We start from the raw sequence: 12,238 nt of genomic DNA, 5'->3' as shown, positions 1-12,238 counted from the left end.
TCAGAACTTATTCCTTTTCATGGCTGGATATATTCCATTGTGTGTATAGAAAAATTTTGCTTATCTATTCATTGCTTGCTTCCATCTTTGGCAATTGTGAAAATGCCTCTATGAACATCAGTATGCAAATATCTGTTCAAGACCCTGCTTTCAATTCTTTTGAGTATATACCTAGAAGTGGGATTGATGGGTCATATGGTAGTTCTATACTTAACTTCTGAGGGACCAACAAACTGTCTTTCACAGCAGCTGCACCATTTCACATTCCGACCAGCAATGAATGAGTGTTCCTGTTTCACGTCCTCTTCAACATTTGCAATTTTCTGTTTTTTTTTTTTTTAAATAGTAGTCATTCTAGTGGGTGTGAAATGGTATCTCATTGTAATTTCCATTTGCGTTTTCCTAATGGGTAATGACATTGAGCATCTTTTCATGTGCTTTTTGGCTGTTATCCTCTTTGGAGAAATGTGTATTCAAATCCATTGCCTATTTTTCAGTCGGGTTGTTTGTCTTTCTGTGGTTGTTATAGGATTTCTTTATATATTATGTATATTAAACTTTTTGAATATGTGGTTTCCAAATATTTTCTCCCATTGTATAGGCTGTCATTTTGCTTTCAAAAAAAAATTCTTTGATGTCTGTGCAATATTCTATAATGAAATCTTGCAGGGGCAGTTGTATTACTATTGATTTTGTTGGAATCTCTGGATTAGGTTGTTTCCATGGAGATATGACCCACCCAAATGTGGATAATACCATTCAGCTTTGGCCTTGATTGAATTACTGGAGCCCTATAAAAGCACAGAAACAGGACTTCAGAGGAGCTGCAGCTGAGAGACACATTTTGAAGACAGCCTTTGAAAGCTGACATTTTGGAGAATGCCATTTTTTAAAAATTCGGTTTTATTGAGATATAGTCATATACCATACAGTCATCCATGGTGCACAATCAACTGTTCACAGCACCATCATACAGCTATGCATCCATCACCCCAATCCATCTCCAAACATTCTCCCTACACCAGAAAGAATAAGACTAAGAATAAAAAATAAAAGTAAAAAAGAACACCCAAATCACCCCCCCATCCAACCCCATTTTTCATTTAGTTTTTGTCCCCATTCCCCCACCCATCCATCCATAACAAAGGGAGTGTGATCCACAAGGTTTCCACAACCACACTGTCACCCCTGCAAGCTACATTGTTATACAATCGCCTTCAAGAGTCAAGGCCACTGGATTGGAGTTTGATAGTTTCAGGTATTTACTTCTAGCTATTCCAACATATCAAAACCCAAAAAGGGTTATCTATGTAGTGTGTAAGAATGTTCACCAGAGTGACCTCTCAACCCCACCCGAAATCTCCCAGCCACTGAAACTTCACTTCGCTTCACCTCGCATCCCCCTCTTAGTCAAGAAGATGCTCCCAATCCCATGATGCTGGGTCCAGACCCGTCCCCGGGAGTCATATCCTGCATTGTCTGGGAGATTTACATCCCTGGGAGTCAGTCCCATGCAGAGGGGAGGGCAGCAAGACCACCTGCTGAGGTGGCTTAGTTAGAGAGAGGGCCACATCCCAGCAATGAAGAGGCACTCAGAAGGAGACTCTTAGGCACAATTATAAATTATAAATAGGTTTAGCCTCCCCTTGGCAGTAACAGGCTACACAGGGGCAAACCCCAAGACAGAGGGTCAGCATATCAAGCCATCAGTCCCCAATGTTTGTGAGGACATCAGCAACAATCCAGGTGAGGAAGTCCAACACTTCCGCATCCTCCCCCAGCTCCCCAGGGGGGCCTCACGTATATATTTTTATGGAGAATGCCATTTTGAAATGCATCCTGGGAGCAAGCAGACACCAGCCACATGCCTTCTGAGCTAACAGAGGTTCTCCGGATGCCAATGGCCTTTCTCCAGTGAAGGTACCCTATTATTGATGCCTTACTTTGGATACTTTATGGCCCTAAGACTGTAACTTTGTAACCAAATAAACCCTCTGTATAAAAGCCAATCCATTTCTGGTATTTTGCATAAAGGCAGTGTTAGCAAACTGGAAAACTTTGATTAGATTATTTCCATGGAGGTGTGGCCCCGCCAATTCAGCGTTGGTGTAAATTTAATCACTGGAATCCTATAAAAGAGCTCACAAAAAGAAGGACCTCAGAGCAGCAGAGAGGGATGTTTTGGAGAGCAGGTCAAAGAGGCATTTTGGAGATGGCTGCTGAAAGCAGGCTTTTACTGACAATTTGGGAGTGCTAGCCCAGTGTTTGCTCCAGAGAAGCTAAGAGAGGACAAAACACCCCAAGAGCAAAATGAAGAATGCACAGGAGTGGAGAGAAGGGCTGGAACACAACCTAGGATCAGCATATGTCAGCCATGTGCCTTCCCAGCTAACAGATGTTTTCCAGATGCCATACCTTTGGTGAAGGTATACTCTTGTTGATGCCTTAATTTGGACATTTTATGGCCTTCAGACTGTAAATTTGTAACCAAATAAACTTCCTTTATAAAAGCCAAACCGTTTCTGGCATTTTTCATAACGGCAGTGTTAGTAAACTGGAACAATGTCCAACAGTTTTAATTTTGATGAAGTTCCACATATCTATTTTTTCTTTTGTTGCTTGTCCTTTGGGTGTAAAGTCTAAGAAGCCACTGCCTAACGCAAGGTCCTGAAGATGTGTCTCTATGTTTTCTTCTAGGAGTTTTATACTTCTGGTTCTTATATTTAGGTCTTTGATCCATTTTGAATTGATATATGTATATGGTAAGAGGTAAGAGTTCCATCTTCATTCTGTTGCATATGGCCATCCAGTTTTCTCAGCATGGTTTTTTGAAGAGACTATTCTTTCCCAACTGATTGGGCTTGGTACCCATGCCAAAAATCAGTTGGCTGAAAATGTGAGGGTGATTTCTCAATTCAGTTCCATTGGTCTATATGTCTGTCCTTGTGCCATTATCATGCTGTTTTGATTACTGTGGCTTTGTAATAAATTTTAAGATTGGGAAGGGTGAGTCCTCCAACTTCGTCCTTCTTTTGCAAAATGGCTCTGGCTATTCAGGGTCCCTTGCCCTTCAATATAAATTTAACAATTGGCTTTTCCATTTCTGTAAAGAAGGTTGATGGAATTTTGATTGGGATTTTGTTGCATCTGTAAATTGCTCTGGGTTGAATTGACATCTTAATATTTAGTCTTCCAACTCATGCAGATGGAATGTCAAACTATTTATTTAGGTCTTATTTGATTTCCTTTAGTAATATTTTTAGTTTCCTGTGTATAAGCCCTTTGCATCCTTGGTTAGATTTATTCCTAGGTAATTGATTCTTTCAGTTGCTATTGTAGATGAAATTTTTTTTTCTTGATTTCATCTTCAGCTTGTTCATTACTAGTGTGTAGAAACACCACTGATTTTTGCATGTTCACTTTGTACCCTGCCACTTTGCTGAACTCATTTATTACCTCCAGTAGCTTTTGTGATTTTAGAGGATTTTTGTATATAGGATCAAGTCATCTGCAAATAGGGAAAATTTTACTTCTTCCTGTCAAATTTGGATGTCTTTTATTTCTTTCTCTTGCCTAATTGGTCTGGCTAGAACTCCCAGTTCAATGTTGAATCATAGTGGTGAATGGGCACCCTTTTCTTGTAACTGATCTTAAGTGGAGCACTTTCAGTCTTTAACCATTAAGTATGAGCTTATCTGTGGGTTTTTCATATATGCCCTTTATTGCTTTGGAGATGTTTCCTTCTATTCCTAGTTTTCTAAGGGTTTTTTTAAATCAAGAAATGGTGCTGAATTTTGTCAAATGCCTTTTCTGCATCAATTGAGATGATCATGTGGCTTTTGCCCTTCATTCTGTTAATGTTGTCTATTAGATGATGTTCTTATGTTGGACCACCCTTGCATATCAGGGATAAATCCTACTTTATCATGGTGTATAATTCTTTTAATGTGCTGTTGGATTCAGTTTGCTAGTATTTTCTTGAGGGTTTTTGCATGTATATTCATAAGAGATATTGGTCTGCAATTTTCTTTTCTTGTAGCATCTTTTTCTGGTTTTGGTATGAAGGCGATCTTGGCCTCATGAATTAGGGAGTGTTTCCTCCTCTTCAGTTTTTGGAAGACTTTGGGCAGGAATTTTGTTAATTATTACTGGAATGTTTGGTAAAATTCCCCTGTGAAGTCATCTGGTGCTGGGCTTTTCTTTTGGGGGAGGCTTTTTATTACTAATTCAATCTCTTTACTAGTTATTGTCTGTTGAGGTCTTCTATTTCCTCTTGAATCAGTGTAGGTAGTTTGTGTGTTTCCATTTCATCTAGGTTATTTAATTTGTTGGTGTATGGTTAGTCACACTATCCTCTTATATTCATTTTTATTTCAGTAAATAAAAGGGACAGTAGTAATGTCCCTCTTTCTCTTTCTGATCTTAGTCATTTGTGTTCTTTCTCTTTTTTCCTTCATCAGTCTAGATAGTGATTTTTCAATTTTATCGATCTTTTCAAAGAACCAACTTTTGGTTTTGTTGATCTTTTTTTTTTATTCTTCCATTTCAATACTTCTGCTCTTATCTTTAATATTTCCTTACTTTTGCTAGCTTTGATTTGGTTCACCTTTCTTTTTCTAGTTCTTCCAATTTAGGGGTTGGGTCTCTGATTTGAAATCTTTTTTAATGTAAGAATTTAGAACTATACATTTCCTCTCAGCACTGCCTTTGCTGCATCCCATAAGTTTTGGTATATTGTATTTGATTTTCATTAGCCTAAAGTATTTCCTAGTTTCCTTGTGATTTTCTCTTTAACCCATTGGTTGTTTGAGAGTACACTGTTTAATTTCCATATAATTGCAAATTTTCCACTTCTCCCTGTGTTGCTGATTTCTAGTTCCATTCCATTGTGGTCATAAACAATACATTGTGTAATTTCAATATTTTTGAATTTATTGAGTCTTGTTTTGTGACTGAAGATATGGTCTATCCTGGAGAATGACACATGTGCACTTGAGAAGAATATGTATCATGTTACTGTTGGGTTTAGTGCTCTATATATGTCCATAGACATATGTAGACATATGTACAAAGACATATGTACAAAGATATATTTTATAACAAGTACAAAAATGGTGGGGGGACAGAAAGAATATAAGAGGATAGTATGAATAACTGTACACCAACAAATTAAATAACCTAGATGAAATGGAAACACACAAACTACCTACACTGATTCAAGAGGAAATAGAGGTCTAGCTGATTTACAGTATCATTCAAGTCTTCTGTTTCCTTGTTGATCTCTTTAGATGGTATACCCATTATTGAAAGTGGTGCGTTGATAGCTCCTACTATTAATGTAGAACCTTCTATTTCTCCTCACCAATCTGTCAATATTTGCCTCATATATTTTAGGGTCTGCTGTCAGGTGTATATATATATTTATATTTGTTATGTCTTCTTGTAGAATTGACTCCTTTATCAGTATTTAATGACTGTCTTTGTCCTTTGTAACATTTTTTGACTTTAATGACTGTTTTTTTTCCTTTGTAACCATTTTTGTCTTAAAGTCTAATTTATCTGACATTAGTATAGCTACCCAGCTCTCTATATAGCTTGCTTCTTAAAGAAGCTGTATAGAGAGATGGGGTTACTACTTTCATACACATATTTTCCATACTTTCACTTTGAACCTACTTGTGTTTTTGAATTTAAGCTGGGTCTCTTGTAAAAAGCATATGATTGAGTTATGCTTTTTTATCCATTCTGCCAATCTCTGTCTTTTGACTGGAGAGTTTAATCCATTTGCATTTAAAGTCACTATTAATAATGCAGAACTTCCCTCTGCCTTTTTGCTATTTAGTCTTTATAAGTCTTACACCTTTTTGTTTTATCCCTCAATTTTTCCATTAATGCCTACTTTCATGTTTATTGATTTTTTTGTGTGTGTTGTACCATATTGAGTTCCTCCTTCTTTCTATCTGGATATATGTTTCTTATATTTTCCTTATGGTTACTGTGGGGTTAAAATTTAACATCTTAAATACATAACAATCATTTTTTATTTGATACCAAGATCAATAGCATACACATATACTTTTCCCATACTCCTCTGTACCCCCACCATTTTTGTACTTGTTATAAAATATATCTTTGTACATATGTCCAAAACAATAGTTTTATTGTTACTTTTTATGTATTTGCATTTTAGTACCTGTAGGAGGTAACAAGTGGAGCTACCTACCAAAACATATAATGCAATAGTGCTGGCCTTTATGATTACCCATGTGATTACCTTTACCAGAGGTCTTCATTTCTTTATGTCACTTTGAAACACTGTCTCGTGGTCCTTTCCTTTCAGTGTGAAGAACTCTCTTTAGCATTGATTACAGGGCAGGTCTAGCAATGATGAACTCCCTCAGTTTTTGTTTATCTGGGAATGTCTTAATCTCACCCTCATTTTTTAAAGAAAGCCTCACCCAATATAAAATTCTTGGTTGGAAATTGTTTTTTTCTGAGCACTTTTAGTATTTCAAGCCACTGTCTTCTTACCTTCATGGTTTCTGATGAGAAACTGGCACTTAATCTAATTGAGGCTCCCTTGTACATAATACGTAGTTTTTCCTTCACATCCTTTGCATTGGATAGTTTCATCAGTATGTGTCACGGCGTATTTCTCCTCAAGTTTATCCTGTTTGTTGTTCTGTGGGTTTCTTCAATGTGCATATTCATGTCTTTTGCTAAGTTTGGGAAGTTCTTTGTCATTATTTATTTAAATAGTCCTCCTGCACCTTTCTTCCTTTATTCCCCATCTGGGACTCCCTTCATACATACATGGTACACTGATGGTGTTCCCGAGTTGTGTTAGGTTACTTTTGCTTTTATAATTCTTTATTTCGTTCTGCTGCTCGGCCTGACTCATTTCAATTGTCTTGTCTTCTAGTTCACTGATTGGCTTCTGCCTGCTCCATTCTGTTGTTGAAACCCTCTCGGGAATTTTTTATTTCCTTTGTTGTTACTTTCAACTCCAATATTTATCTTTGGTTCTGTCTCTTTATTGAGATTCTCATACTGTTTATTCATTGTTTTTTTAATATCCTTTAGTTATTTTTCAGTATTTTCCTTCATCTCCTTTACCATATTGAAGATCAGTTTTTTTAAAAGCTTTTGTCTGGTATGTACACAGTCTGGTCTTCTTCAATGATTCTTCTGGATTTTTATCCTCATCATTTGGATGTGTCTTTGTATTGTAAATCTTTTGTTGCACAATGTACATTTTAATACTTTAAAATGTTATCTCTGGGATTTATTCCCTGAGATGTCTGTCTTGAATTTGTATACAGCTATTGATGTGACAGAGATTTTCTTGAGGGTCAGGAGCTAACACAACCAAGCAAATCTAAGCAAAAAAACACCTACAGTCATCTTTGCAAATTAGCTTTGCATTGACTGGTGCTCTCCTTCAGAGTTCAGCCCTTTTTTCAGTAATGTCAGCCCAAGGTGAATGCAAGGTGCAATGTCTTCCCTGTCTTTCCTCTATGACTTATACTGGACTTTTGTTTGCTCATGGCCTTAGAAGTTGCCCTCTTTATAGGACTTTGAATGCCCCCACTCTTTCTCAGGGAACAGATCTTCTCTGTCTCTTGGGTGTTCTACTGTAAAGTAGGTAAACCTTTGCTCCAGGCTGCCCACCTCAATTGTTTCTTACACTGCTTTTGTTGTCTCAAGTTGCTTTTGCCTGGTGGGCAAAATTCTGGGTGGTGGAGGCCCTTAGGAGAGGAGTTTCTTGAGTCAGGGTTTCCAGCCAGAACAATGCCAGGAACCCACAACGGGAGTGCTAGCTGGCTCCAAACTGCCCTGGGGAGGGGATAACGGAGAGGTCAGGAAGCTTGCCAGAGGCTTCTTCCATGGCTCCCCGAAGCTGTGCTTTCTTTTTATTTAAAATTTTTTGCTGAAAATTTTATTGAGATATATTCACATACCATATAATCCATCCAAAGTATACAATCAGTGTCTCACAGAGCTGTACTTTCTCAACTCAGCACCTGCCCAGCAAATACAGCCCTTCAACTCTCCTCCGCAGCTCTGAGGAAGTGTACCATTTTTAAGTCTCTGTTTCGGTTTGCTAAAGCTGCTGGAATGCAATATACCAGAAATGGGTTGACTTGTACAATGGGAATTATTAGCTCACAAATTTGCAGTTCAAAGTCCATGAAAATGTCTAAATTAAGGCATCAACAAGACTGATACCTTCTCTGAAGAAATGCTGCTCACATCCGAGGTTCCTCTGTTGGCTAGCAAGGCACATGGCTGGTGTCTGCTGGTCCTTCATTCCCAGATCTTGTTGCTTTCAGCTTCTGGTTTCAGTGGCTCTCTCATCTCCTCAGGGGGCTTTTTCTCTGAGCTCTCTGCAAACTTTTATGGGCGTTTCTCTTTCTGTTTTCTCTGGGCTTTTTCTATCTTTTATCCTCATAAAGTACTCCAGTAAAAGATTAAGACTCACCTTGAATTGGGTGGGTCATATTTCAGTTGAAAGAACCTAGTCAAAATGTCCCACAATAGGTCTTCACCCAAAGGAATGGATCAAAAGAACATGGCCTTTTCCAGGGTATGTAACAGCTTCAAATCAACACAGTCTCCTTCACTGACTTTTTCCATGGAGGGTTGGAACAAAGGCTACCCTCAGAGTCTGGCCCCCAGTGATCTGAAGTAGCTAATGAAAAGCATTGATCAGCAATTACTGTGTCCACCCACACACCACCATCAGGGAACTAGATTTTTATGCTGTTCCCGGGCTGGACCCACTGCTGTCTGCTGAAGTGCAATTCACTAGTATTTACTCTGGTCTCCAGAGTTTCAAAATAGTTGATTCAGACAGTTCTTTCCTGTTTAGTAGTTGTTCTGGTGAAAGGACTGATTCCTGCAGCTTCATACTCCACTATCTTCCCACTTTCTTCTCTTTCCATCAGTTTTTGACTTGAGCCTTAGTTCTGTACTTCCAGTAACTCCAAGGGAAGATGAAATGGTGAGAAGGGAGTCACATAAAGGGCAACTGAATTTCTACCGCAACACTGTTTTTCTATTTTTGTCTGTGGGGTAATGCTCTGATGTGAAGGGCATTTTAGAATTATCCATTTTTTCTTATTGAACTTTTTAAAATGAGAAATTAAATACCATGGGGCATTTAATGTTAGTACAAGCATGAGGCCATTTACATTATTAAAATGGCAAAGGTGATCTGTGCCTTTTCCTTCATCTCAAAGTGTTGGGTGACTGTTACGAAGATTGAAGGATAAGGTCCAGGGTCGCATTCTCTGAGTTTACAGAGGCAATATGACAGCTTCATTGAGATTCAGTGAGAATCCCAAAGCCTGAATCTTGCATGAAAACACTAGGAATTTACTTATCTTAGTGCATACATTCCTGCTTTCATTTCCTTTACAATTATTATTTGGAAATATGAATAACATTTTAGTGTAAAAACTTCTACAAAAATATTTGGGACACATTTACTATCTTCATTCCAATGACAGTGTGTGGGCTGTAGACCTCAGGCATATAGTATAAAAAAGTAAAACAGTCTAGAAAAAGAGAGTGGCAGAGCATGCTGGGGCCTGTGATGAGCAGGGTCCCACTGTTTGGAGGCTGGCAGTTATTTCCGCATGAGATTGAGGTGCCTGTTGTTTTCCGGTTCTCTTCTTTCACTAGAGAAAACCCCAGGTTTGGAGTTTATGTAAAATCTATTGATTTTAAAAGGCTGGAAACTAATTTAAAACTTTTTAAAAACATTGGGCAGTCGTCTCTAAGCCAACTCGGCAGGTAAACTCACTGCTCTCCCCTCATACGGGACTTGACTCCCAGAGGTGTAAATCTCCCTGGCGATGTGGGACATGACTCCTGGGGGTGAGCCTGGACCCAGCATCGTGGGATTGAGAAAGTCTTCTTGGACTAACAGGGAGAAGAGAAATGAAACAAACAAAGTTTCGGGGGCTGAGAATTTCAAATTTTAGTTGAGAGGTCATTCTGGAGGTTATTCTCATGTGTTATATAGATATTCCTTTGTAGTTTTTAATGTGTTGGAATAGGTAGAAGGAAATACCTGAAACTGTTGGAACTGCAACCCAGTAGCATTGATTCTTGAAGATTATTGTATAACTGTATAGCTTATACTGTGTGGCCATGTGACTGTGAGAACTTTGTGGCTCCCACTCCCTTTATCCAGTGTATGGACAGATGAGTAAAAAATGGGAACAAAAAGTAAATGAATAATAGAGGGAGGAGAGATATGAGATGTTTTGAGTGTTCTTTTTTACTTTTTTTTATTTTATGTTTTGTAGTAATGAAAATGTTGAAAAATTGATGGTGTTGATGAATGCACAACTATATGATGGTATTGTGAACAATTGATTGTACACTGTGATTGATTGCATAGTATGTGAATATATCGCAATAAAATTGAATTAAAAGAAAAACATTGGGCAGACAAATACTCTGGGAACTAAAGAAATCACATCTGCAGGCTATTTCTGAAACACTAGACATCAGTTTTTATCACTGATTTAGACAGTTGATACTTGTCCCTTGTAAGCCCAGACTTTAAAATTGGAATGTTTCCTAGAGAAAAAGCATTTAATGATGACAACATCAGAAAGCATTTGAGAACACTAAAATTTGCCGTTTTTTCGGTGCATCCGTCATAAGTAAGATGCCTTCCCTGTCTCCCTTCTAACCACTTTTCCTTCTTCTCTTTCGTTCTGTGTTTATTGGTGCCTTCCAGGTGCCAGGAACTGTGCACTGTGATACAGAAGAAGGGTTGGTAACAGGGGTGAGGAACAAAGGCACACAATGTACAAGCCTTATTGTGCAGGACTTTGTTGTCTAGTGGGAGAGACAATGTGAGCTAAATACCTGTGGTAGAGTGTAAGGAGATCTAAGGTAAGGGCAGATAGAAAACATGGTGTTGGTACAGAGGAAGGAAGTACTAGTGGCCTGGGAGAAAAGGGAAGATTTCTCAGGGAAAGTCATGCACAAGCCAGCTCTTCAAAGATATGCAAGGATTAGGTCCATAAAGAACGAGAGAAGATCATTTAAGACAAATGTCATCATACATGCCAAGATATAGAGACATTAGGGAAATGACAAGAAGTTTACTCCAGTGAGACATAAGGCATGTAGTGTCAGAGAGCTGGGAAAATAAATGTAGGTTGATACCAACTTGGGAAAGGCTCTATATGCATGCTCAGGAATCTGGTCTTCATCCTGAAGAAAATGGGAATCTGCCAAGGCCTTACGGCAGGGAAGAGGTACAATCTAATTTGTGTTTTAGAAAGGTACCTTTTGTGTGACAGTGAGGGTGGGTTTGGAGGGGGTAAAAAGCAGCATAGGGAGACTGCTCAGTTCCCTGGCGATTGTAATAGTCAGGTGAGAGGGGTTGAGGACACAGCTAAAGATGTGGACAGGTGGTCACAAAGGAGAGGGCAGAGATGGAAGACTTTGGAAGCTGAGTTGATCGGACTTAATGTAGGAAGAGTGAAGATTTGCTGACTCTTCTAGATTAGGATACTGAGTAGATGGTGGTCAGTATCTACAAGAAAGGGAGAAAGAAGGATTTTTGGTGAGAAGATAAAGGGTTCATTTTGATCAATGTTGAATTTGAGGTGCTGGAGGACATCCAAGTGGAGTTATCAGATAAGAAGTTGAAAAAGGGGTTTGGAGCTCAGGTGGGAACATAGTCTGGAAATAATTATGACTTTTCCCCTGAGGGCATTGAATTAGTGAGTGAATGCCTTGAACCTGTCTGCTAGAATCTAGTGGAATTGCATGATGTTTCATAGGATCCCTTCTGGCTTTCCATCTGAACTTTTGCCTTGGATGCAAATCTTTGCTAGTGCTAGTAGGTTTACAGGAAGATGACACATTTACTGTGAATGCTCTATGGACCCAATGGAGTTTTACAATAAGGAGTCACCAAAAGCCCTAGATCGCTAGATGGAGGGATTTGATGCAGGCCTCAGTGGCCCCTGAACAGCATATCTTGTCTATGGAAAAACCTCTGTTATACTCTCTGGAGCATATAAATGGAATTTTACATGCTGTTGTCCTCTGGGAAATTCCCTGTAGCACTGAGGGAGTGATAAAGCAAGGGAGCTGCTTACAGTTCTTTCTTAAATGGTATATGGTAATAGGACACCACTTTTCATGGAGATTTCATCTTTTCACTTTTCCAAAATATCATTATAATGTGTTCGGTATGTAACAA

Source organism: Choloepus didactylus, chromosome 3 (assembly GCF_015220235.1).
Source record: "Choloepus didactylus isolate mChoDid1 chromosome 3, mChoDid1.pri, whole genome shotgun sequence".
In the NCBI taxonomy this organism is placed as follows: Eukaryota; Metazoa; Chordata; class Mammalia; order Pilosa; family Megalonychidae; genus Choloepus; species Choloepus didactylus.
Note: the sequence above shows the minus strand (reverse complement) of the source record.